Source organism: Chinchilla lanigera, unplaced genomic scaffold, assembly GCF_000276665.1.
Source record: "Chinchilla lanigera isolate Chin_1 unplaced genomic scaffold, ChiLan1.0 scaffold00082, whole genome shotgun sequence".
Classification (NCBI taxonomy): domain Eukaryota; kingdom Metazoa; phylum Chordata; class Mammalia; order Rodentia; family Chinchillidae; genus Chinchilla; species Chinchilla lanigera.
Genome location: NW_004955483.1, coordinates 5,296,690 through 5,322,802, shown reverse-complemented (window position 1 = coordinate 5,322,802; position 26,113 = coordinate 5,296,690).

The following is a 26,113-nucleotide window of genomic DNA, read 5'->3' as shown; positions in this document are numbered from 1 at the left end:
TGTAAACTTTCCTCTGAACAGTATTCTCTAAACTTTCTTCATTCAGAGGTCCGTGGTTTTGTTTTCTTAGGTAGTCGTTAGATCAAGCAAAGGACTCAGACACAGGTTATTTCTTCCCAAGTCTCATTAGAATTTCTTAGTTTATATTTCCCTCCCTCCCTCCACTCCTCCTCCTTCTTTTTCCTTTTCTTCCTGTCTCCCCGCTCCCTCCCTCTCCTTCTGCTTTGCCTCCTTCTACCCTTCCTCTCTCCTTCACTCTCCCCTACCCCCACCACCGTCTCTTGGTCTTGCTTTTGCCTTGAATCTCACAGATCCTACTGTCAAGGATAGCATAACTATGAACATTAGATTCCTAGTTTTAAACAGTGGGAAGCCATATGGGAAAAACTTTTAGAAATACCAAACCACTAGTAGTAATAGTAACAACTAAAAAATATGGAAAGCAAGTATGCATTTATGTTGACAAAACAATTACATACATAGGCTTACATATACCTTTTTTTGAGGGTATAGTACTGGAGATTTAACTGAGTCCTTCACACTGAGCTAGAGTCCCAGTCTTTTAAGTTTTTATTTTATTTTTTAAATTTTGAGATAAGGTCCTGCCAAGTCACCAAGTTGTCCAGATATGGCATGGAGTAGTTTCTTAGTGATGTCCTAAAACCATAATTATATCCTAATGAAATATTCAATCAAGTTTTATCGGGTGCGGGGCTGGGGATTTAGCTCAGCAGCAAAGCGCATGCCTGGCAAGCGCAAGGTCATGAGTTCGGTTCCCAGTACCGGAGAAAAACCAAAAAAAAAAAAAAAAAAGTTTCATCAGGTGCAAGAATAATGATTTTTATAATCCTTTGTAGAATTTGGAAGTCTAAGAATTCCATTAATTATCCAGAGTTGAAACATTTGGCATATAGAAGGAGTTTATCCAGGGTGGTGTTTGTAATAGATTTATGTCTATATTCAGTTGTACTACAAAAAGATATCCTTCTACTAACTTCCTGATTCAAGAAATCTAGGAAGAATATTCTAAGTAATCACATGAAAGAAATAAACTGGATACCAGGGTAAAGGGATGCACTGAGTTTTAGAAATGTAAAGCTGATAGGCTCAGGAAGAATGTTTATAAAAAATATAAATCAATAACTATTCAAGGATGAGATTCATAAGTTACCCTCAAAAGAGAAGAAAGTGAAAAGATAGGCTTCAGTGTTCATCTGTAATTTCATGCAGGAAGGTCATTTGTAGGAAGATGATATTTAGGAAAATGGTACTTGAAAAAAAAATTTTTTTTTGGTGGTATAGTACTAGAGCTTTAACCCAGTCCTTCACACTGAGCTACATTCCCAGCCTTTTAAATTTTTTATTTTATTTTTTAAATTTTGAGATACAGTCTTACCAAGTCATCAAATTGCCTGGGCTGGTCTCAAAATTGAAATCCTCTTGCCTCAGCTTCCAAGAGTTCTAGAATTACAGATGTGTTGCTACCCTATCCAGCATACTGGAAACACTCTGGAAAATGTTCCTTCCTTTTAGAATTTATACCTGGAATCTGACTTCTGTGATTATCACCCTGTTTTCTTGTGCTTGGTCTACTTTGAGAGAAGTGGAGAAAGTTGATGTAGAGAATGTATGAGGAGAAAATAAAGCTAGGAGTTGGATGACAAATACACAGGTAAATACAGAAAGTTATGTGCATTTTAAAATTTTTTATCTTTAAGTTTTTAAAGAACATTTAATGTTGCATGAAGCAATACATATAATATTGTCTTGTTGAGTTTATGATATTTGTGCCTGCAATATGTATAATAACAATCACAGTGGAGGAGGGAGGAGAAAGAACTATATTGAAGCATATCTATTATTTTTACCAGGAGTAAATCATAGTGAAACTAGATTGTCATATGTTAAGGCATCTGTGGTAATCTGTAGAGCAGGCATTAGAAAAACTGTAAAATTAGTAAAAAAGTAAAAAGAACAATTAAAACAGAACATAGAATAATATCTATTTAATGCAAAAGAAAGTAGTAAAGGAGGAACAGAGGAATGAAAAAGACTTGAGATATGGAAAACAAATAACAAAAGGGCAGATGTAAATTCAACCAAATCAATGGCTACATTAAATGTGAATAGACTAAATATTCCAAACAAAAGGCCGAGGTTGTCAGAATGGATGGAAAGGAGTATCTAACAACATACTATCTACAAATACATTTTCAAGACAAACACACACATACAATGAATGCATAATGGTAGAAAAAGATACGTCATTCAAGTAGTAACCATAACAGATCTTAAATGGCTCTGTTAATATTAGTCAAAAAAGACTATAATAAAAAATTATTACTAGAAATTCAGCATTCCTCCTTCTGGAAGTATATTTAGAGGAGTTGAAGTCAGTATGCCATAGAGACATCTGCATCTCTTTGCATACAGATAAAGATAGGTCCATTTTATTGCAGCATTCATCATAATAGCTAAGATATGAAACAAATTATCATAAGATGAATGAATAAGAAAAATGCAGTATGTATACACAATGGGATACTATTCAGTTTTTAAAATAAAGAAATTTCATCATTTGCAACAGTGTGAATGAACTTGGAGGAATTGGGCTCAGTGAAATAAGGCAGGCATAGAAAGAAAAATGCTACATAATCCCAGTCAGGTGGAATCTTGAATTTATGGAAATTAGCATGGTAGTTACCAGGAGCTGTGGAAAATAGGGGTAGGTGGAGGAAAGGGTTAAAGGATACACACTTTCAGTTAGACAAGAAGTTTACTGGTCTATTGCAGAATGGCTACACTAATAAGTAATACATTATGTACTTCAATTGCTAATATTAGATTTTCACTGTTTCAACAAAAAAATTAAATATTCCCTTTGTCTTTATGGATATGTTAATTTGCTTGATGTTAATCATGCCACAATATAAATTTATTTCAAAACATCACCCTGTGTCCCATACATATATACAATTATTATTTTTCAATTAAAATGAAACTATTAGAGATATAGGGAACTTTTTATAAAGGCAAAAGAATAATACATGAGGAGATAAAATAATTCTAAATGTGTACGCCTCTAATAACAATGCTCCAAAATCCATGGGACAAAAGTGATGGGAAGAAATAAATTATAAATTCAACAGGGTTGAAAATTCCAGTACTTTAATAATTGATAAAACAACAATGCAGAAAATCAGTGAAGATATGAACAACTTGAATTTTAAACTTCATCTCAATGGCATTTATAGAATTCTCAACTCAAAAACAGCGTAATATAAACTTAAGTGCAAAAGAAATATGTTTCAGAATAGACAAGTCTTTGAAGGATTGAAAATATTCAGTAAATTATAAAAAATAAAATAGAAATCAATAAAGAAAGAAACTTAGGAACTTATCTAAATTCTTGGAAGTAAAAACATGCTTTTCAGTAATAGATGGTTATAAGGAGAAACCAGAAGCAAGATTAGAAAATATTTTGAGTACAAAGAAATGAGAATACAGTATACCAAAAATGATGAATACAACTAGAGCAGTAGAGGGAAAAATATAAAAAAAAAATTATTAATTTAGTGAACTAAACTTCCACTATGTATGAACCAGAAATAGAAGAGCAAGTTAAACCCAAAACAAACAAAAGGAAAGAAATAAGAAAGGTAGGGCAAGGAAATCAATAAAATAACAAAAGCACAGTATAGAAGACCAATGAAACCAAAGCTGGTCTTTGAGATCAAGAAAGCCAATAAACCTTTAGCTGGACTGGCTAAGAGAAAAGAAGGAAGACATAAAGCTTCAAAATTAGAATGAAGAGGACTTTACAGAAAGGAAAAGAGGGGCTGGGGATTTAGCTCAGCGGCAAAAGCGCCTGCCTGGCAAGCGCAAGGTCGTGAGTTCGGTTCCTGGTACCGGAGAAAAACCAAAACCAAAAACAAAAACAAAAACAGGAAAAGAATGATAGGAGAATCTGATATAACTCTATGCCAATAAATTAGACAACTCAGATGAGGAGGCCAGATTCCCAGAGAGGCATCTATTACCAATATTAACTCCAGCAAAATCAGGAAATCTAAATAGAAGGATAACAAGTAAAATGACTGAAATAGCAACTAAAATTTTCCACAAAGGAAATCCCAGTCCCAAAGGTCTCTATTGGTGAATTATATCTACTATTTAAAGAAGAAATAATAGCAAGTCTAGACAAATTCTTTTAGAAAATAGAAGAAATAGAAGAAAGGAATCCTTCCCAACTCATTCTATGAGACCAGCATTACTTTGATACCAAAGCTAAATAAAGGCATCACAAGAAAAGAAAATATCAAGCCAATATTAACCAAAGACACAGATGCAAAAATCTTTTTAAAAATTCCAAAAGTTCAGCAACATATTTAAAAAGATGATATACCATAACTAAGTGGGATTGATTTGAGAAATATAACACACCATAAATTAATAATATATAATGAATAATGATAATCTTATTAAATGTGGAAAAACATTTGACAAAATCTAGCATTCATTCATTATAAACACTTGTGGGAAACAAGAGATTAAAGGAGGCTTCCTCAGCCTGATGTCTGTATGAAAAATCTGAAGCTAATATAATACTTAGTAGTGAACTGAATGCATTTACCTCTCCTAGTCAACAGCAGAGGACAGCTGCTAGCCAGTGAAAATAAGAAAAAAGAATTTAAGGCATCTCAATTGGAAAGTAACAAGTAAAATTGTTTTTGTAGACAGCACCAATGCTAAGTGTAGAAAGTACTAAGGGATCTACAAAACAGCTGCCAGACCTAGTTCAAGTGTTTAGCTGGGTTCTGAAGTAGGAGGACATTATATACAAATCAATTGTTTTTCTAGAGTGGCAGGAAACAGTCCAAAAATAAAAGTAGGAAATAATTCCATCCGCAGTAACTTTCAAAAAAAAATTAATTAGAACAAAATAGAAAATGGTAAGGACTTTTACACTGAAATCTTAAAGTTTTGTTGGCAAACATTTAAAGGATTCTAATTGTAAATTCCTATCATTTTGTTCTGCAGTCATGTATCATTTTTGTTGTTTTGATTTTGTCTTCATTGTTGTTTTGTTATTTTTAAAATTTTTGCAATAAAATAATATATAAATGGAAGAGGACTCTTATGGTCATGATTAGAACAGTCAGTATTGTTAAGATGACACTTCTCCCCAAATTGATCTATGGATTCAGTATTATCCCTATGAAAATCCCATCAGGTTTTTAAAAAGAGATTGGCAAACTGATCTCACATTGTATATGAAAATACAAAGGAATAGCCCAAACAGTTTTTTAAAGGGAAAACAATGTTGGATGACTTTTACACTTCCCGATTTCCATTTTCACCATAAAGGTAGAGTAGCTAAGTCTATTGGATTTGCATGGCATAAACGTAGATAAATGGAGCATAAGTAAGAGTCCAAAAGCAAATCCTTGTGTTTACACCAATAAACTGGTTTACTAATTTTTGATCATAGCAGTAAGCCAGGTAAGTGGGAGAAGGACCAGTCTTTTCAACAAACAATGCCAGAACAATTGGCAATTTTTTATACAGGAAAAATAATCCCCCATCTAAACTTTATATCATATGCAAAAATCAGCTCAAACTAGATTATAAATGTAAGAGTTAATGATCTAAAATTTCTAGATTGATCTATCTACCTACCTAGCTTTCTACAGAACATAGACAGCGTTTCAATATATTTGTATGTCTGATAAAGTGCTTATCTCTATAATGTATCTTTAAAAAATCTCTCTTACAATTAAATAATAAAACAATACAATTTTTAAAATTTGTATAAGATTTAATAACCATTTCACCAAAGAACATATACTAATGAGTCCTTGGAAAAGTGTTCAACATTAGTATTTGCATCCCCAAGGAGAAATGTAAATGAAAAACACTACACACCAACTGGTATGGCGATAATGAAAAGGTCTGACATTAACAAGTGTTGGCATAGATGTAGAGGAACTTGATTCATTGTTGGTGGGTATGTAAAATGGTGCAACCACTTGAGAAAAATAATTTGGCATGTTCTAAAAAGGTTAAACATATATTTAATATATGACTTGGCAATTCCATCCTTACTATATCCTAGAGAAATAAGAATGTATGTCCACTATACTATTTGTATATTTGAATATGAATGTTTTTAACATCATTATATATAATAGTCTCAACCTGAAAATGTACAAATGTCAATCAACTGATGAATAGAAAGACAAAACAAGTATATAACCTTAAAGTGACATTCTCTGTGGCAGTTTAAAAAGTGAATTATGGATACACATTACAGCATGAATAAACCTTATAAACCTATCATGCATGTAAGAGAAAAAAGGAAAATAGGAAAGATTTCATGATTCAATATACTATGCACGAAATGTTCAGAAAAATGCAGAAAACAGGGGAATTACCAGCTAGGAGACAGGGAACAAAGAACAACTGTAATGAGGCACAAAGGAGTTTCTTAGAAATGTTCTACAACTGGGTCATGACGGTAATGTGATGACACAACTACACAAATTTACCAGAAACCCATTGAATTTAATGGAAATTGTGCCTCAGGAAAGTTATTTTTTAAAATCTCGTAAGTCTAGATATTCAAGGAGAGGTCTGCTTGGTAGAGCTATCAAGACATGTTCTCATTGCCTCTGTTTCTCAGTTGGTTTCTTAAGTGCTGGATGTAGCTGAAGTTTGTTCCCTGTCATTCCTGACTCTGTTATAAGTGGGATAACTTGCCAATAGTGTTTCAAAATGGATTGTATAACTGGGTGTTTGGTACAGGAAGTGGCTGAGGAAATGTATTTAATTCTAAAAGTAAATTTGTTTTACAAAATATTTTCACTTAGCCCCAATATTTTGTGAATTTCAGTGTTGATTTTTATAATTACCTTTTGAAATTTTGTAGATTTTTTAGGAGACTGCATCTAATAGATGATAGAAGAATCAGCCTTAGGGATGGTAACTATTAACTTGTCCTGCTCTGACACAGTTGAAGCCACTGTGGGCTAGCTAGGAAAAATGTATTGTCAGAAATGAAAGCAACTGGTCTTTCATTATGACTTTTTAATGGATTCTTGCATTAATGTGTATTAAAGTACACAAATTGGTGTCATTTTGTGAGCAGTGGAAGTTCAGAAATTGAATGAAAGGAATATTATCACTTCCTTTATATTTTATAAGAAATGAAACCAAACAGACTAGTTGATTATAATGTGGCTGGTTTGCATGGATTAATTACACTTTAGCTCATAACCTCAAGAATAAGGAGATTAGGGCTGGGGATATAGCTCAGTGGCACAAGTGTCTGCCTAGCAAGTGCAAGGTCCTGAGTTGGAATCCCAGTAACAACAACAAAAAAAGAATAATGAGATTTTAGGAGCATTCCATTAGAATCTTGAACATGTCTCTGGGACATGAAATGCGTATTCTTGGCCTTGTAGTCCATCAACCCAACACACACAGAGGTATCATATGACATAAAATCATGTCTGATTTTTTAAAAGTGCACATGATGGAAATTATACCTAATGATCTCTATCATTTCATCACATTTTGAGGCAATAAGCTTATTAAAATAATGTTGCTCAAATGTTTTTGTTGCTCAAACCCTGTTTTGATTTTTAAAAAAACTATGATGTTAGAATTTCTCTCCGATTTTTTAAAATAGTAAAGTTGACAAATATTTGCCCTTAGAGGGTTGATTTGATGTTTGGAAACATTTAAGAATCTTTCAGAGCCAAGGTGATGATTAAGATGGTTTTAAGGCTGGAGGATATAAGTATTAATTGAAAACAGAATTTTTCTATTTAGTATAGAGATATTTACTCAGGTGGTTTACAAACTATTTTTAAGGGATGATAGTATCTGTAGATACGAGAACATTGATTTTTAAATTTTTTAGTGTTTTTTATGGAGCTGTATTTCCTAGTGATGTTGAATGGGGGAGTTTTTTTTTTTAGTTTAGTGACTAATTACCATGTAAGTCTTGGAAATCATAAAAATCATATTGCCAAACTGAGCTGGAATTCAGACAGTATGATGGTTTTCAGAATGCTTTGGAAGCTGAAGCTGTCAGAGATCCTCATCTTCATAGGGATCAGGCTCCGACTTTTCCCTCTGGTCCATTTTCTGATTGGTTTTAAGAGTGATATTTGAAAATGAACCCGTGTCTTCTCACTTTGAAGTCTTCAGTAGTTCCCCAAATCTAAAGGCTTGCAACTGTTAGCCCTATTATCTGAAGTCAGAGTTAGCGTCATTTGTACAATTGTCTCCATGTCCCCTGCAAGGATTGCAGGGTTCCTTCACATGAAAGCGTGTGTCCCTCCACTCTGTGCCTACCTCATCCTGTTTCTGGTGACATCTTGGGGCTCTGAAAAGGGGGCACAGGCCACTGCTTTCTCTCTCCTGTTGCCAAGGGAATTTTTTCTCCTACAAACATCCTTGCTTCCAGCCAGAAATGCGTCTCTTTCCAGAGAAGCCCACTACAGAGGGGCTGGGGCACTTAGGGAAATGTTCTTTGCCTTTTCTCTATGACCTCTTTCCTCTTCCATGCCTGAGTATACTCTGAGATCGGTGGGAATGGAGTGCAGGATTTGAGGCTCAACCTGCGCCCAACCTTCTCCACCTTTTGACATTCAGCCTCAATCATCCAGATCAGCCCATTCCACCAGTCACTCTTCACGTGGTGACTTTCTATCAGCTGATGCTGCTCCCCTGTCCTCTGCCAGCTGCAGCCCTGACCCATCCCTCCCCCATCAGCCATGTTAGTGGGTATTGATGCTCAGTGGTGGACAGACTTTGGGTTCTTTTTCATGGGGCTCTTTAAAAACCAGTCTGTGAGAGGCATTGATCAGACAAGGGTTGGACACAGTGGATCCAAGGTTGGTTCAGTCATGACACTCTTCATGTCCCCTGTTGTGGGGTATAAAACTGTTTACATTCTGACTCTTGTCTGCTTTTCAAGCTTGTCCTTTTCCACCTTCTTGCCAACTCTGCAGTTCTCTAATAGGTCATATAATCTGCTCTCATTCATCCAAAGCATTTTGAGCAGTGTGTTAGTCCACTTTCTGTTGCTATAGCAAAATACCTGTAACAATACTATACAATGGAAAAAGGTTTATTTGGCCCAAAGAGTGTGACATCAGCTTCTACTTGGCCGTGGTGAGGGGATTATGATGGATGGCATCAGAAGGGCAGGATGCAGAAGAGGTCATATGGAAAGTCAGGAACCCAGAGACAGGTTCAAAGGTCAGGCTTGCTCTTTTAAAAGAACTATCTCTTGAAAACAACTAAAATCGCTATGAGATCAGTATCAGTCCTTTCTGAGAGCAGTGTCCTCAGCACCCTGATTTCTTTGCATTAGGCCCATTCCTTAAAGGTCCCATCACCTCTTAACATCTCCGTACTGAGGACCAAGCTTCCAACACATGAACCCTTGGGAGAATACACTGAAACCATAATCAAACCATAGCCAACATCTACAGTATTCTGAGCTCAAAGCCAGCATGTGACAGATAAAGGCTCTGGAGGCAGAATGAAGGAGCTCATATCTAATGGAGGTGACACTGAACTAAATAATAAAATTAAAAGAAAAATCAGATGGTGGTAAATCCTACAAAAAAAGAAAATAAAATGCATTGCTGTGCTTGAAAGTACTTGGTGAGCTCTTTTCATGGAGTGACAGGGAAGGTCTTTCTGAATAGTGACATCTTAATCTGAAATTTGGAAGATCCATAGCTCTCATTGCCCATCTCCAGGACCAAGACAGGAAAATTGAATTTTATCTCAAGTCTAGGGGAAGCCACTAGAGGATTTTAAGCAGGGTAGTGATGGGTAGGCTTTCTGTTTTATGGAGATTACTCTAACTGCTCCTGATGGATGTTAGGAAGCAAGAATGAAAACAGGAATACAAATGTACTAGATTGCAAAGGCTGCTGTAACAAAACATCATAGACTGGGTAGACTAAGAGCAGAAATTTATAGTTGCACAGTCCTGGGAGCTGAGATCAAAGTATGGGCAGGCTTGGTTTCTCCTGAGGCCTCCCATTTGCTTGCAGATGGCTTTCTTCTCCATGCGTCCTCACATGGTCTACCCTCTGGTGCCTCTTTCTGTTTTAAAAGACAACAGCCAAATTGGACTAGCTGTTTTAACCTCTTTGAAGACCCTACCTCTAAGTACAGTCACAGTCTGAGATACTGGGGTCAGTGCTTCAGCACAGGAACATCAGGGAGGACATATTTGGCTCACAATATTAGGAGCCACTAGGTGTCTACTTCAAAGTCTGGAGACTAGAAGACAGAGCTTCAAATTGGAAGCTGTGTAAAGAAAACTAGACATATTTGGAATATATTTTGGACTTAATAGAACTTGATGATTGCATGTGAGTTGTGAAGGTGTATCAGTCAGCTTCATGTTACTACAACAAAATACTTGATCCAGTCTACTTCTAATGAGAAAGGGTTTACTTAGCTAACAGCTCTGGAAGTTGCAGTCCAAGATTGGGGTGTCCTTTTGTTTTGGGCCTCTGGATGGCAATGGCAGGAAGTGTTTGCTGAAGTAAACAGCATATAGCATGAGCTGGGAATGGGCAGCGTCCCACAATCCCCTTTTAGCACACATCCCCAACAACTTAGAGACTTCTACAGGTTCATCTCTTCCTAATACTGTCAGCCCAGGGCCCAAGTCCTTACATAGGGATCCTTGGGGGACACTATTGGTATTCAAACCACAGCAGAGAACCAAGAGAGGGGTTAAGTATGACCCTGGTTGTGTGGCTCAAGCTGATAGCGCCATGTATCAATCCATGGGCCATGGTACCTTTGTGCAGCATGTTTCCCTGTGGGGAGTCCCCATTCATGTGTACCGTATCTCACGCCAAACCCTCTCATCCACCCCACTTTTCCTTTTCTTCCTAGCTAACTTCTAGTCTTTTGTTAAAACTCCAGCTTAAGAGCTGCCTCCTCCAAGAAGTCTGTGATTCCATCCGCCTGCCAGATGCTGGAGGAACGTCACTCTGCCACATCTGAACCTCTCCTACAGATGTGCATGCATTCTCAGTGCTGACTTTCTGTTGCTGGCTTACTTGTGGTCTCCTCCATCCGACCATGAGGATGGCAGGCGCTGTGGCTTATTCATCCCCAAGCTCCGGGGTGGAGAGCGTGCCTGTAGCACCCTGCGGGTTGCAGCAGATGTTTGCTGAAATGAAATGAAGCTACTTGCTGAGGTTTTGGTGGCCACCATCAGCCCCCTGGTGCCACTTGGCAATGACGAGTTCCGGCGGTTAGAAACTTTTCCATTTACATATTTCCAGCGCTTACTGTGGCCATGCCTTTTAAGGGTCTGGTGACGTCAGTGGAAGGATGTGTTTATCTAAGACAGCAGCATCTGGGGATTGGAATAAAGAGGACAGATTGTGATGATCGCCACATTTCAGATCCTGGATACTTTAAAAATGTTTCCAGTTCTCATGTTAGCTACACTGATGTAGCAAGATTTTTAAAAAAATGTCCCCACTTTCTTGGGATTTTGCAAGCATATCACTTTCACTTGTTTTCACAATCACCTTCAGTACAGAATGTGACATCAGAAGGGCTCATTTGACTCCTTCGCAAATGCTGCCCTTCTTAATTTCCCTGGAATTCTTTTTTTTTTTTTTTTTTGGTTTTTCTCCGGTACCGGGAACCGAACTCACGACCTTGCGCTTGCCAGGCAGGCTCTTTTGCCGCTGAGCTAAATCCCCAGCCCAATTTCCCTGGAATTCTTATTTATTGTGATGCTAAATGCCTGCAGCATAATGCAGACAGCACAGACCTGGGAGAGGGGGCCTTGCCCTGCATCTCCACAGACTCACACAGGGATTGAGGGGTGTGTACTGCGTACAGGCCACCTGATTGGGGCTGAGCTGGCAGGATCCTGGGGGGGCTGCTCACTGTGCCCAATGACCAGAGGGACCATCAGCAGTTACAAAATTTGAGGATATAGTTACTATACATATAATGTATTACATGCCATATATATATATTGCTTGCACACACATTAGAAATACATAAAAGCTACACACAGGGTGTGATAAAAAATACAGTTAATGTTTACATTTTTGAAAAATGTATTATAATAACAGACACACTGTCATTAATCACCCTCAAAATACTTGTGTTTGCTTCACATGAATTTATCCCATCATTCTTGCCACTTTCTGAAGCGGTTCTGGACGTCTCCTTTCATGAGTATCTTTAGTTGCACTGTCCTGGCTGCCTTGATGTCCTGAATTCTTTCAAAATGTTCCCTTCTATGGGCATTTTGACCTTGAAGAAGCAGAAGTTCACACAGTGCCAGATGGATGGTGACACAGGACCTCGACAGAGATTGCCACAAATGTTTTGGAAAAAACATGTACATATAGATAAATAGTGTATAGACAGATGGATTAGAGATAGATAGATGGATAGACAGATCGGTAGGTAGAGAGATAGATAATAGATAGATGGATAGACAGATAGATGATAGCACTTGCATCTGTGGGGTAAAGCTTCCTATTTCCAATTTCTCATTTCAAAATGGGTGAGTTAAATGTTTCCTCTCTCTCCATAAAATCCTTTATGCTTTGTTTTTAGTCTCTTCATGAGCCATCATTTTCCTTTTTCTAAGTGCCCATGGTCCTGTGCTGCTTTTGCCTCCCCTGTTCCTGTTATTCCTGCTTCAGGCTCGGCAAGAGCAGGCAGGGGTAGTGAGATGCATTTGCTGAGATGGGGCCAGGGCAAGGAAACTGAGTCACAGAGAGCAGGTTCTACTGCGCCTTTGCACTTCACACAGCTAGAGCTTTGAATCAGAAGCTTTATTTCAAAACAGAGCTGTGTTTCCCCCACAGATACAGAAAGCCATCTATCTCCTTTGTGAGGTGCCTCTCTCTCTGTCACAGTCTCATTTTCCGGGGGCCACAGAGTTGCCTGCTCAGGGCGCAGTGCTGGCGAGACACCCCAAGCTGCGCTCCGGCTTCCTTGCCACTACAAATGAACCGGAAAATTCTCTGAGACGATGGGGCCCTGCAGATATAGGCTTTATTTCTTTTGTGTGCACATGTGTGTTAGGTATAAGAAATCATTATCTCACTTTAGGCTGGGGTCATTTTCTCCCCTTTTACTACACAGCTATAAATTTAATTATTTGGTCACTGCTGCTTTAATTAAACTCTCACTTATCTTTAGAGGTTTCGTTTTTAAATTTCCAGAGATTAGGATTATCCACAGCATGTCAGCTCTTTTTATGTCCATATACTATGTAGTTCCTATAATAATATAAAAATGAATTACCGAGATACTAGAAGCTAATCATATTCTGCATTTCTCTCCTAATAATCCCAGATTACATTAATCATAAATGTCAGCAGTGTCTCTAGATGACTTCTTGACTTTTGACAAAAAGCCTTCATTCTGGGCCTTTAAATTCCAAGGTCAAGGAGAATGTAACATTCAGAATAATTATTAGCATTATTTTACCTTGACATTTCATCCCTGCTTCCAGTTTAACATTCCACCCAGGCAATGAAGACGAATGTCATCTTTCGATTCACTGGAGGGAATTGCCCCAATTAAACCTGACTTAAAGGCTATTGGAAACGCTGTATTAATTTGCTGTTCTTCTTTAAAATAGAAAATATTTCATGAAGGAGAAGAATTTTCATTAAAAGCATTAAGGATTTGCCATGACATGAACAAGCAATTTTTGAATTGACTTTTTTTCTCCCCAGGCTAGAATAATAATCACCACGAGTCTCGGCCGGACCAGGGTCTCCCTGCTGGCAGGCGTTCCGTCAGGATGAGTCTCCTTGTCCTTGTAGCACAAAGGTCATCATTAGAGTTTTGTCACATCAAAAACAATTAGAGTTGTCTTCCAGAAATCCTGGTCTTTCCAGGGAGCAGACTTCCTGCCAGTTCAAACTCTTGATTACAGCTTTCCGTCGGCAACCTGGCCTCCTCAAAAGAAAGAAAAAGGGGGCTGTTTATTGGGGAATGTTCTAGAAAATTCTCGAATCCTACATTTTCTACTTAAGATGCAGGTGGAGAGCTGCTTTCTAGAACAGATGTACCACGAAGGCAGAGAACTTACCAGACTTGTTTAGTGATATTTCTCATAGTTGAAATAGTCAGGTGGACACTCCACAAGTACATTTAAAGTGAATGGATGGAAATCATAAAACACAAGGAACAACACTGTGAGCTCTGGAATCAGTTTGGCCATCTAGTGGCTTTGTGTTACTGGTAATTTTTATGACCTCAGTTTTCCCATCTGTAAAATGGGGGTAATAGTACAAATGTCACTGCATTGTTGCAAGTATTAAAGGAGACGATGAATGGAAGTAAAGTGGTTTAGTTCCCTGTTTGGCCAAGGTTATGCCCCTCCCAGGTAGGCAGAGACAGATCAGGGCACTTTCCTGCCCTCACCCTTTTCTGTCATCTCTGGGTGGTTTCCCTGGGCTGCAGGGAAAGCTATGAAGACCCAGGTCCCAGCTGGTTTGGGGACTCTATGAGCCGTAGTCATTCATTTTCCAAGCATCAGGAGTGAAGTTGCAGAAATTCAGCCTCCTCCCCAGAATTCTAAGCCAAAACTCCTAGTATCCAGTTCTGCCTGACCAAAAGGAGTTCCTATTCCAGCAACGCATTTTGGCTTTCTACCTGAAGCAATATGTCCTTGGATACCTGTCTATCTGGACTGCACATCTGGCTCCTGGATGACACCTACACCTATGCCACAGCTTCGCCTTCCTGGTGACCTTGGCAGTTTTCCTCAACTCGTGATGTCATGGGCCTCTGCCTGTGCTAACCTGCTTCACCTTTCAATTGCTGTTGGGTACTGGCCTGGCCTGGGGCACATCCGCTCCTATGCAGCCTGGCCTGCTTCTTGGTTCAGTTTTTACAGTTGTCCTTTCTTATTGAGGGCTGCTGGGTGCCCTTGATGTCTTTAACTGAACAAAATTAATATTATGGTATCTTGTCTCTGGGAATTGCTCATGTCTAGTGTTCATTACAGCAAGGAATGTTTCTTTGCTGATGCTACTTTCTCAGACAAATAAACACAGTACTTTGAAATATTTCTGATGTGTAGAAAAGAAGCAAAGAATAAAATGATACCCACCATGGACAATGCTATGGTTTGAATGTGTTTCCTCAAAATTCCCTGTGTTGGAAACTTGATCATCAAATGAATGGTAATTGGAGGTGGGGCCTTCAGAGGTCACTAGGAGTAGGTGAGGTCATGGGGGTGGAGCCTCAAAATGGTATTAGCGGCTTTATAAGAGAGGAGAGACGTGAGCTAGCGCTTGCTCTGTCTTGTCACGTGATACACTTTGCTTGTTATGACATAGCACAAAGCCCTCAGCAGAGGCTGACACCATGCTCTTCTAAATTACCTGGCCATAGGTATTCTGCTGTAACAACAGAACATGGACTAACATAGACACTTCAGGATGAACATGTAGCTATAGTTTTTCACATTTTAAAAGAAATGGATGTTAAAGATTCAGCTGAATCTCCTTTCCAGATCTCTTCTCAGTGGCCCAACACTTTGTGTTCATTCCTTAGCCCAGTTTCTACACCGTACAAGTAGCCTCGCTCCAAAGTTCTCACTGTGAGCTTTTCCCCTTCCCAGTTATGGCCACTGATAGGTGGGCCAATTTCATAATCTTTCTTGCTGCTTCTCTGAGACCATGTGTAGGGTTTTCATTGGTCCCCATTACAAACTACACTGTATCATCCCTGAAATTTATATGCTGAAATCCTAACCCCTAGTACCTCAGAGTAAGACTGAATTTGGAAATAAGACATAAACAAGGACCCGAATGCAATAGGACTGATGTCCTTCCATGAAGAGAAAGAGATACAAAGGGTGCTGTTATGGCTTCTATCTAGATGTTCCCCTAAATCCTCTCTTGCTCATAGGTGGGGCTTTTGGGAGGTGGCTGGATCATGAGTGTGTGATACTGGATTAGTCCACTGGTTGGTTTAGCATATTTTTGGGTGATGGATTTACTGAAGAGGAAAGACCCACCCTGTGTGTGAGTGGCACCAACCAATAGGCTTGCAGCCTGGATAGAATATAAAGGGAAAGGAGGAAGTTGGGCTTGCTTCCCTCTGTCTGCCCTGCCATGGACTGTTTCTCCTCTGCCATGCACCTCTGCTATGCAGCCCTGCCTTGGAGCCAACTGACTATGCACAGAAACTTCTACAAACTGAGAGCTGAAATAAGCCTTTTTTCCTTTTACTTGTGGGTGTTGGGTATTTTGTCTCAACACAAAGAAAGAATAACTAAGATAGGTACATGTGCACAAAGGAAAGGCCATACATGGACACAGAGAAAAGGTGGCAGAGCAGGGGCTCTGGATCAACCAATCCTGCCTACAACTTGATCTTAGCCTTCTATCCTCCAGAACTGGAAGACAATTTTGGTCATTTAGACCACCAAGTTGTAGTATTTTTCCATGGCAGCTCTAGCAAATGGACACAGCTCCTTTTACTGTCATAGAAGTCCTTTGCTTGGGACTACACCCTTTCACTACCCTATCGGTAGGAAAAAAATCTATGTCCTATCCCACAGGCACAAGAGACTCATTGCTCTGCATGTTGAGACCCTGGAAAACCTGTAGAACCCAGGGAGATGCTTTACTATCAGTCCTGACTTTGTTCATTTCTAGCATTTAGGAGTTCCTTTACTTTTCCTTCAAGCTTAGCTCTTCCTCTGTGTTTTTGGATGTTATGTTTTATGTAGTATATATGAGTGTCTTGTAACTGAAAGAAGCTAGGCCATCTCAGGTTCACTTGCCATGTTGCTAGAAGTTCTATACCACATTCTTAAATCCATTTAGCACTTTCTTGCATCCAGTTCTGTCTCCATTCCTTCTGACAATTTTTGTAAGACAGCATTACCACCCTCATGTTACAGATGGAAAATTAAATCTCTGAGAGGTTAAGTGATTTCCCTGGTGCTGCATAGCTAATAAATAATGGAACTTGTCCTAGAATCCGGTACCAGCACTTTCTCTTCTTTGCCATAGGCACGTACAAAGGCAGCACTTCTATAAGGTGTAAAAGTAATATTCTAACTCTCTAGGATATAGCTTTATAGAAAAATGCCATAGAATGTGCTTGAAATCTCTCCAAAATTATAAGAAACTGCTAAAGTTCTTCCAAGTCAAGCTGTGAGATGCTGTCAGGAACATTTGCATTTGACTGTTTGTCTGGTGTGGATCTAAAAGCAGCTTTTGAGAACCTATGAAAACTTTCCCTTCTATATCGTCTATGCCATGAATCCTGAGACAGATTTTTGTCTGTTTATGGAAATGCCTAAAATTTAGCAGACATTCTATATTTTTTCCCTAGGAGATTCTAATGCCAGCATCCAAAGGATTTTCCTCATTAGGATATAATCCTGGAACCCTATAATGTGGAAAGTGTATTGTAGAATGAAGAAGATGGAAATGTAACTTATACATTTGGATGTAGATCCGCTTGAAGGTAAATTTTCTTTGTATCCCCACCAGCTTAGGTATAAGAAAGGTCCTTTCTGGAGAGAAACTTTCCCTTGTTCCTGTAGCAACTGACCATCACAAAGCTCTGAATTAACAAACCACTTTCTGCTCTGGAATCTATAATTAGCATCTTGAATTTTTTCTTTTTAATTGATGCATAGGAATTGTGCATATTTATCGAGTCCAGTGTGATAATTCAATGGGTGGAGGCAATGTACAGGATAAAAATCAAATCAGGGTAACTGGCATTTCTATCTTTTTGTATATTTATCATTTATTAATGGAACTTTATGATTATTCATTTGGAGCTTTTAAAACCTCTCACCCCCAGCCAGAATCAGGCAAATTGCACTCAACCTCTCTACCCAGGACTTCTAGAAGGAAGTTCTAGTTTCCCATAGACTCCTGCCCAGGGTGCCCTCGGTGCCCTGGGTTCCCTGGGTGCATTGCATTTCCATTCTTCTCCAGCTCTTCTTGTCTTAATCACTAACACACACACACACCCCTCTTGACTACAACCTTGGTCATGGCCTTTCCTGACTGCAGCCCGGCTCTTGCACTGTACTGGACATATGCATTTTACAAGCAAAAGTTACTTCATTCTATGATTACCTACTCTCTCATCATTCTGTTCTGGCTTCCTTAGTGGCACTTTTTATTCTATTCAAAGGAACTGTTAGGTTGGTGGCAAAATGCTCCCAAGTCAAAAGCTTTCTTTAAATAATGGCAAAGGCTAACACTTGAAAATATTTATAATTTTTAATTTTCATTAAATAATATACAAACTAGTCATTAAAAAAACTTGCTAATGGGGAATTGTCTCATGGATATAAAGTTTTGACTTCAAAAGATGAAAAAGTTGTAGAAATTGGTTGTGTATCAACATGAATGTACTTACCACTACTGAAATTTGTATTTAAAAATGGCTAAGATTGTATGCTTTATGTTATGTGTGTTTTATCTGAATTTAAAACACAAATAACTTGTTTTAAATTTCATGGGTTTTTTTTTGTGAGCTGCTCAAACATTTCCTGGAACCAGGTTACTCATACATAAATCACAAAGTCTATCTGATATGGCCATACAAAACCTGCCATTGCCTCTACACACATGTCTGTCATGTTCTTGTTCTTGAGACACAATGTGTGACACTCACAATTTAGAGGAGGAGAGGTTTATTTTGGATCATGTTCTGTAAGGTTCAGTCCATGGTAACTCAGCCACTACATGGTGGGAAGGTCTGGGTGGAGGGAAGCCACTCATATCATGGTGGCCAGGAAGCAGCTAGCCAAGGCAGGATCTGGGGAGGGGAGACGAACCCTTCATGGTCAAGGCCCAGTGACTCGCCTCTTCTCATCACACCCACCTCCTAGCAGCAAATCAGCGATAGCACCTCTATGGTCTGTCCAATCCTCTTCCAAAAGCCTCATCAACGAAGCTTTAGGGGGACATCTAGGCATAAATCATAACAGTGCATAAATGTTATTTTTGGAGACAGAGGTAGAATTATAGTATTTTTTTTTTCAGCAGAAGAATTCTTTGTAGCCTCATACATTCATGATGGTATTTCTTCTTGGTTGACCTTTCTGTGCTCCCAAGTTACCTGCCCAGGCAGGTGCATTGCTCAGAGCAGGGTGATTCTTTAGTGCTCTTTGGTCCCAGGGTGATCACATTACAGTGGTACCCTTGTCACACTCTCAGGAACACGTTATGATGAGCATGATCATGGAACAGAAAGTTCACATCTTTGGAGTAATGTCCTCTAGCTCTGTTTTCTTCTAATTTATTAAATGTGAGAAAACAAGGTTGAGGTCAAAACTCACGTGATCTCATCAGCACAGAAGGCATTTTTCAACAAAACCATGCCAGAAGCAGCATGCTGAGAAGACACTGTGGGGACATTATCAAAGCAACTTTGAGATACACTTTGTTCTACGGAGAAAAGATCCCTCACACCTGCCGAGTGCCCCCCAATTATTATCACTAGTTTGCTGTGTTGCTTACTGGCTACTCAGACAGGCAGATGGCTCCGGTGACGCCGGGAATGTGCTTAATTGTCTAACATGAGTTAAACCTTCTCAGGAGAGTCAGGTGATTATTTCAAACAGTAGGCATTTCTTTTAAAATGGTTGGGGGGGATAAAAAAAAATTAGAAACATAACAACACATGGACGATTTTGAAGTGCACTTATTTTTGTTGTCTGTTTGAGACCAAAATGCTCCTGGCAAAGTCAGTCCCTGAAATGATAAATATCTTCAGTCAGGGAGCCCAAGAGGAGGCACGGGTCCCACTGCAGCTAGAATAAAGCAGGGAACTGAAGCTTAAATGAGAAGATTTGCCTGGAACTACCTTGGTAGATGAAGCCTTGGGCAAAGAGAACTTTCTTCATATGGAAAAAAAACACTGGGTATTTCTCAAGGACAACCCTCTCCATCATAATAGTTGGCTCCAACTGTGGCTTTGCAAGTGGACATGAAGTTACTAGGTTTCTGTATCTGCTGATTAAATGTTTTCAGAGATTTTTCTAAAAGCAGCGAAAACCATCATCAGAAGGGTTGCTTTGGAGGAACTCATCTGCTCAGATCACCTGTGAAAGCTTGTCTCCCGCCTCCCTTACAGGTGTTGGAGGGGAAGTAGCAGGTGGAACCACTGCACTCAGGATGTACGTGTGATTTACATCGTTTTGACTCTACCTGTTTTCCCTTTACACCGATCTGGTGAATCCTTGTTTTTCTGCTTCTGTTCATCTCCTTGGCTCACTTTGGAAAATTCCAACCGGACGTCTTTGAGTGGCTCTACCCTGAAGCTACTTGGTTAAGCATTCAGTGTTGGGGGGCTGCTTTTAAATCAGTGTTGTTCAATTCATCCTGTACCTTAAGGTATTAGAAGCAGACAATAAGAGTACGTAGAGTTTGCCAGGCATATTTCTTAGTGCTTTAAATAAACCAACCTGCTTAGCCCTTCTGTGAGTGGCTGCATTGTCAGCCTGCAGAGGACAAACAGGCAAGGAGACAGTAAGGAACTTGCTCAGGCCCCACCCTACCCAGCACCACTGGGCTCACTATGAGGGCCCATTTACCAACAGTGCCTTAAACAAACAAACAAACAAACAAATGAACAAAACAGCTCTTTTCATGGCTGCATCAGCTGATGCCTGTGTTTCAATGTGCATCAGCTGATGCCTATGGTTCAATGCTCTTACTGGCTGATTCCAAGACCCCAGTTGGAAGATCCCTGGCTTCCACGTTTCTTGCAAACCAATCAGCTGCCTTCAGGAGCAGAGTCAACCGCGTATTTGCATTTTCAGTAGAAACAACTGAATAGGGTGGGTGTGCTGGGGCCACAGCCCCACCAAGCAGCCCCACTGTGGGTGTCCAAGGCTGTCCAGGGTGAGATGGCCACTTTTGCCCCTGCCTGCTGGGCCTATCACGTGTCGTGCTTCCCTCATGACAGAGACGATCCCTCGTGCCTCAGCAGCACTGCAGCAGGGAGTCAACAGTGGGCCACCAAGGTCAGGTCAGAAGGACCAGTTGTGAGTGGTTGATAGGATTCAGGAAATGGTACCCTGGAATGCAGCACCATGGCATTTGAGCTAACGGCAGAAGCAGGGAGTCTCTCTGACCTCCTCCCGTCCTTCTTCCCTGAAGAATTCTCTGACCATCTCCTGAAGTGGGTCAGAAGACTCTTGCTGAGAGAGGTGACTTCCCCATAACCAGAGGAAAGGGATGTTCTTATCTCCGAGGACCCAGGGAGAAAAAGGACAATGTGACACATAGGCCTGGCCAGCTTCCCCCACCAGCTCCTGCCTTCTCTGTCCATGTGCTCCTTCACCAACCTGAGCATACATACACAGGTTGTACTACTCCTCAGTCTTCATTTCTGCATCCTCCCATGTCAGGTAAAATATATTAAATAAATGCCTGCTTTTCTCTTGTAAAATGCCTACTTTCCTCTTTGTTATTGGGTCTGAACTATGATGGTAGAACAGGCATCTTTTTTCCCTTTCGCAGCTTACTTGGGCAAATAAGGAAAAACCAGGAACACGATGCGATCTTTTCAGAAGAAAGGTGAGCAGCAAAGAACTAAACGCCAAGAAGATGGTTCCGTTCCCCCCACTTCTCTGGCTGGGGATTGTGACTCAGTGGGAGTAACACCTGCAGCTGGGGCTTCGTGAGTTACTGGCAGACCCAGTTCCCAAGTCAAGCTCTCTTGAGAAAAGGAAATGGATTTTTAAGAATATTAATAGGGAAGCCAGGCATGATAGTGCATACCTGGATTACTGCCAGGACTCTGGGATGCTGATCAGGAAGATTGAAAGTTTGAGTCTAGCCCGGGCAATTTAGTGAGACTCTCCCCTCCCCTAAACAAATAAATAAAGCTCGATGTGTAGGTCAGCGCTTAGTTCATGAGTTCAATCCATAGTACCACAATAACACTAGTTAATAGGGAAGTGTCGGAATATCAGTGATGAGGTGGCTTTGCACTGATCCTTGTACCTTAGTCCTCGGCTGTGCCCCTGCCCTAAGCTATCAAAAAGATGTCCCAACACAGCTGTCCTTGGGTCCTGGGCTGCTCCTCAGCTCTGCCCTATGTCCCCAGATGTCTTGGGAAGAGTTTAATTCAGGACATGTGAAATCAGCCTGGGAGTTTTCTCAGTGTGGGCAGAGGGGCAGATTCCTTCTCACAGCGCCTGTTGAAGTTGCCACTGTTGGGGTGAAACGTGGAAGAATGACAGCAGAATTATTTTTGCTTGTTTTAAATTTAATATTTGTTTTACTGATGTGGTTGTTTGCATTGTTTGGAGGTGGGAGCACTGCTGCTGTTGGGAAGTCTTCCTCCTGCTCCTCTGGTAAGGAGCCACCTCTGCTGCCGTGTGATACCATTCGCTGGCCCGCACTTCCCTGGCTGGCTCTGGGCTCCAGGCCTTTTCCAGCTTTGAATTCCACTAGAGGAGAGCCTCATTCACTTGCCTGTCATAGGGAAAGAAACTGCTCCGGGGCAAGGGTGGGCGATGGCCAAGGTCTCACCTGTAGCACGGGCCAGCGAGGCAGGACCCCCTTCGTGGGGACATATGACATCCATGTTCTGCAGGTGGATGGGCATCTCCATCCCTGGTGACCAGGCCTTGGGCTCTGCACGGTCTATTTCCAGAGAGCTCTCTCTGGGCTCCAGACAGAATGATTAATGGCTCTTTAGGCCAACCCTAAAAGACTGAGGAGACAAATATGCCTCATTCATGGGGAAACAAGCCCCAGGACATACATTACCTAGGAAAAATGAGACAGCCAATGAGCTATTTCAGCAGGTATTTGCCAACTTTATTGTAGGACCTTTGTGTGTGCAGAGACTAGTTTCCAAAATGTGTATATACATTCTGAAATATATCTATAGTGTAAATGCACATGCTTATTAAAAATAAAAAAAAAATCACTAGATACTAGAATTTCATTATGGGACAGCCTTTGTTGCATCCTTTTTCTTATTCCAAAAAGGGAGGGGGAATCTAGGTGAAAGTAGAACTAAACAACAAAATATAAGCGCAATTTTATTTACAGAAATAAACTACTGCCAACAATCTGGTCTAAGTCTTTCCAGTCATTTATCTATGCTTTTGGAAGGACTTCCTTAAGTAATAAGGATTATGTTTGTGTTTACACTGTTATAACTACTTTTTGAAACTTAATATGTATATAGTGAGGATTAAACAAGTACATTCATAAAAAATTTGAACACACTGCCTTAAAGTATCCATTAAGTAGAGGCTAGCTGTTGTAGTCACCATTATTAATTTGTTTCTAGGTTAAATATCATTTATTTTATTCTGTAACATCATTATTAAATCTTTCCGTTTACTTCCAGTTATAAACAATGTTATAATGATTGTTCTTATGGATAAATCTTGGCACATAACCATTAATCAATGATTCTTTTTTGTTTTTTGTTTTTTGTTTTTTGAGACAGGGTCTTATGATGTAGTTCAGGCTAGCCTTGAACTCACTGTGTAGCCCAGGCTGGCCTTGAACTTGTAACAGTCCTCCTGCCTCTGCCTCCCCAGTGCTGAGATTACAGGACTGCACCATTATGCTTGGCTTCATAGCTATTACTATTTCCTTAGGGAAAGTTTCTTGGAGGAGATTGTTGGGGGAAGAAAGCTATTCACTCATTCATTTAACATTTTTTATTGAGTGTTTACTATTTGCAAGTAATTATTTTAAGAACCAAAAATAACAAGAGTAACAAGATCACTTGGCACTTGCTCTGGTGGAGGTTGTACTCCAGGGAGAAAGAAAAACAATTTAGCAGATTCTGGCAATTCAAAATAAAGCCAATTCAAATGTTCAAGAGACACTGAAAAGATGTTCAAGCACTCCAGTAGTGAGGAAAAATGCAAATTAAAATAACAATGAGTTGTCACTTTATACCCACTAGAATAGCAAAACAAGAAAGAGCAAGCAGAAACGCTAGCTAGGCAGCGGGAGGAAGAGATGGAGTTCCCGTATTCACGCAGTGGACTGAAAGAGGGATTATCCCTATAGCCTTTTAGGAAAATGATCTGTCACATCTATAAAAATCAAAACGCAGTATACTTGAACTCGGTCTCCAGGAAATTCATCTCATAAAAATATATTTTAAGGACACACATTCAAAAGTGTTTATTACAACTTTGATATACTGGTAAAAGAAAAACTGGAAACAGAGTGAAAGAGGAATTATTCTACCACACCAGGAGAATTTGTATGCATTCACTGTTTCTTCTGTGATATTATCCCACATATGTGATATTATACGTATTATTATGTATGCATAAAGAAATTAGGCACAAGATTTAGGGATACCTTACGGACAGACATCCTAATGATATACAGGAAACACTACCCCCAAATATGGCACCTTGGTATTTGAGAAAACAGCGAGGTTTCTCTGTCCTCCTTTTAAGACAGATAATTGACCCTTTTTCCAGGGGAAAGAAATGAAGACACAGAGACACAGAGAAGAGTTTGAGCAAACAGACCTTGCCAAACTTCCCCCAGCGTATGGCCATTCTTTACAAAACTGAAACATAAAAATAGTTTTCCCTGAGGCTTTTTGGTTCTCTTGTACTGGGAGTCGAACCCAGGGTCTTTGCATTGAACGCATCCTCAGCCCTTAAGGGTCTAGTTAAGTGGCTAAATTGCCTGGGTTGCGCTCAGACTCACAATGTTCCTGTCTCACCCTCCTGGAATGCAAAGATTATAGGCATGCACCACTGCATCTGGCTTCTCTGGGTCTCTGAGTTTTTGTTTCTTTTTTTTTTTTTGGTACTGGGAATCAAACTCAGGACCTTGCGCTTGCCAGGCAGGTGCTTATGCCACTGAGCTATATCCCCGGCTTGAGTTTTTGTTTCTTAAGGCTCCTGTGTCATATACAATTTGGTTTCATCATTACAGGCAGCTCAGCAATGAATCTTGCAATGGATGAGCCAAAAATGTTGTTTTTACTCTAATATAATAATAATAATAATAATAATAATAATCTGCTAACATATTACTAAATAGGAAAGAAAGAAAAAAGATGCAGAGTGTTAAAGACAATTCTCTCTTAGAGACAGAGAAGCCAGCAAACTAATAAATATATTAATATAAACATATACATTTTTTTTTCACAACTGGAGATTGAACCCAGGGATTTCACATTGAGCTATATCCTTACTCCTATCCTTCTATTTTTTTATTTTGAGATACAGTAGGGTCTCCCTAACTCATTAAGTTGCCCAGGCTGGGCTTGAACTTGGGACTCTCCTGTCTCAGCTTCCCAGAGTACTAGGATTAATGGTATGTGCCAGTATTGCCTAGCAAGCTTGTAAATTTTTAAGATCAAGAGAGATTTGTGTATGGACACTGAGTATGATATTAATATTGGCTATGATGGGGGATAGGACAACTAGCTTTTTCCTCATCTTACATTGCATTACTACTGTCAACTATCAAATAAATGTAATCAACAGCTTCAATAGAGCACAACAAATACTACAGTGAAGGTAGAAGGAATTCCAAAAACTCATAGCAGAAACCCAGCACCTTTCCTCCAATTTCAATATGTATTGTCAGGGCTGGGGATTTAGCTCAGCGGCACAGCACCTACCTGGCAAGTGTGAGGTTGTAAGTTCAATTCCCAGTACTGGAAAAACGACAACAACAGCAACAGAAATATGTATTGTCCATCCTAAAGGCCAGGTAGAGGCTGGACCCTTGGCCAGCAGTAAAGAAGCCAACATAGCAGAGGTAATAAATCGTGATCATAATTACTGATCACTGTTCTTAGACTGTGAGATATCATTCACAGAAGTTATATGTAGTACAGAAAAAATGTCAGCTTCTAAGTTTGGTACATTCTATTCTCTGATCTTCAAATTTTTCACCAGAGTGATGGGTACTTTCCCTTCATCCCACCTCACAGGAGAGTCAAGAAGATCCTGTCTTAGTTACTCTTCTCATTGCTGAGACAAAACACCCAACACCCACAAGTTAAAGGGGGAAAGATTTATTTCAGTTTATAGTTTGTAGAAATTTCAGTCCTTATTTGGCTGGCT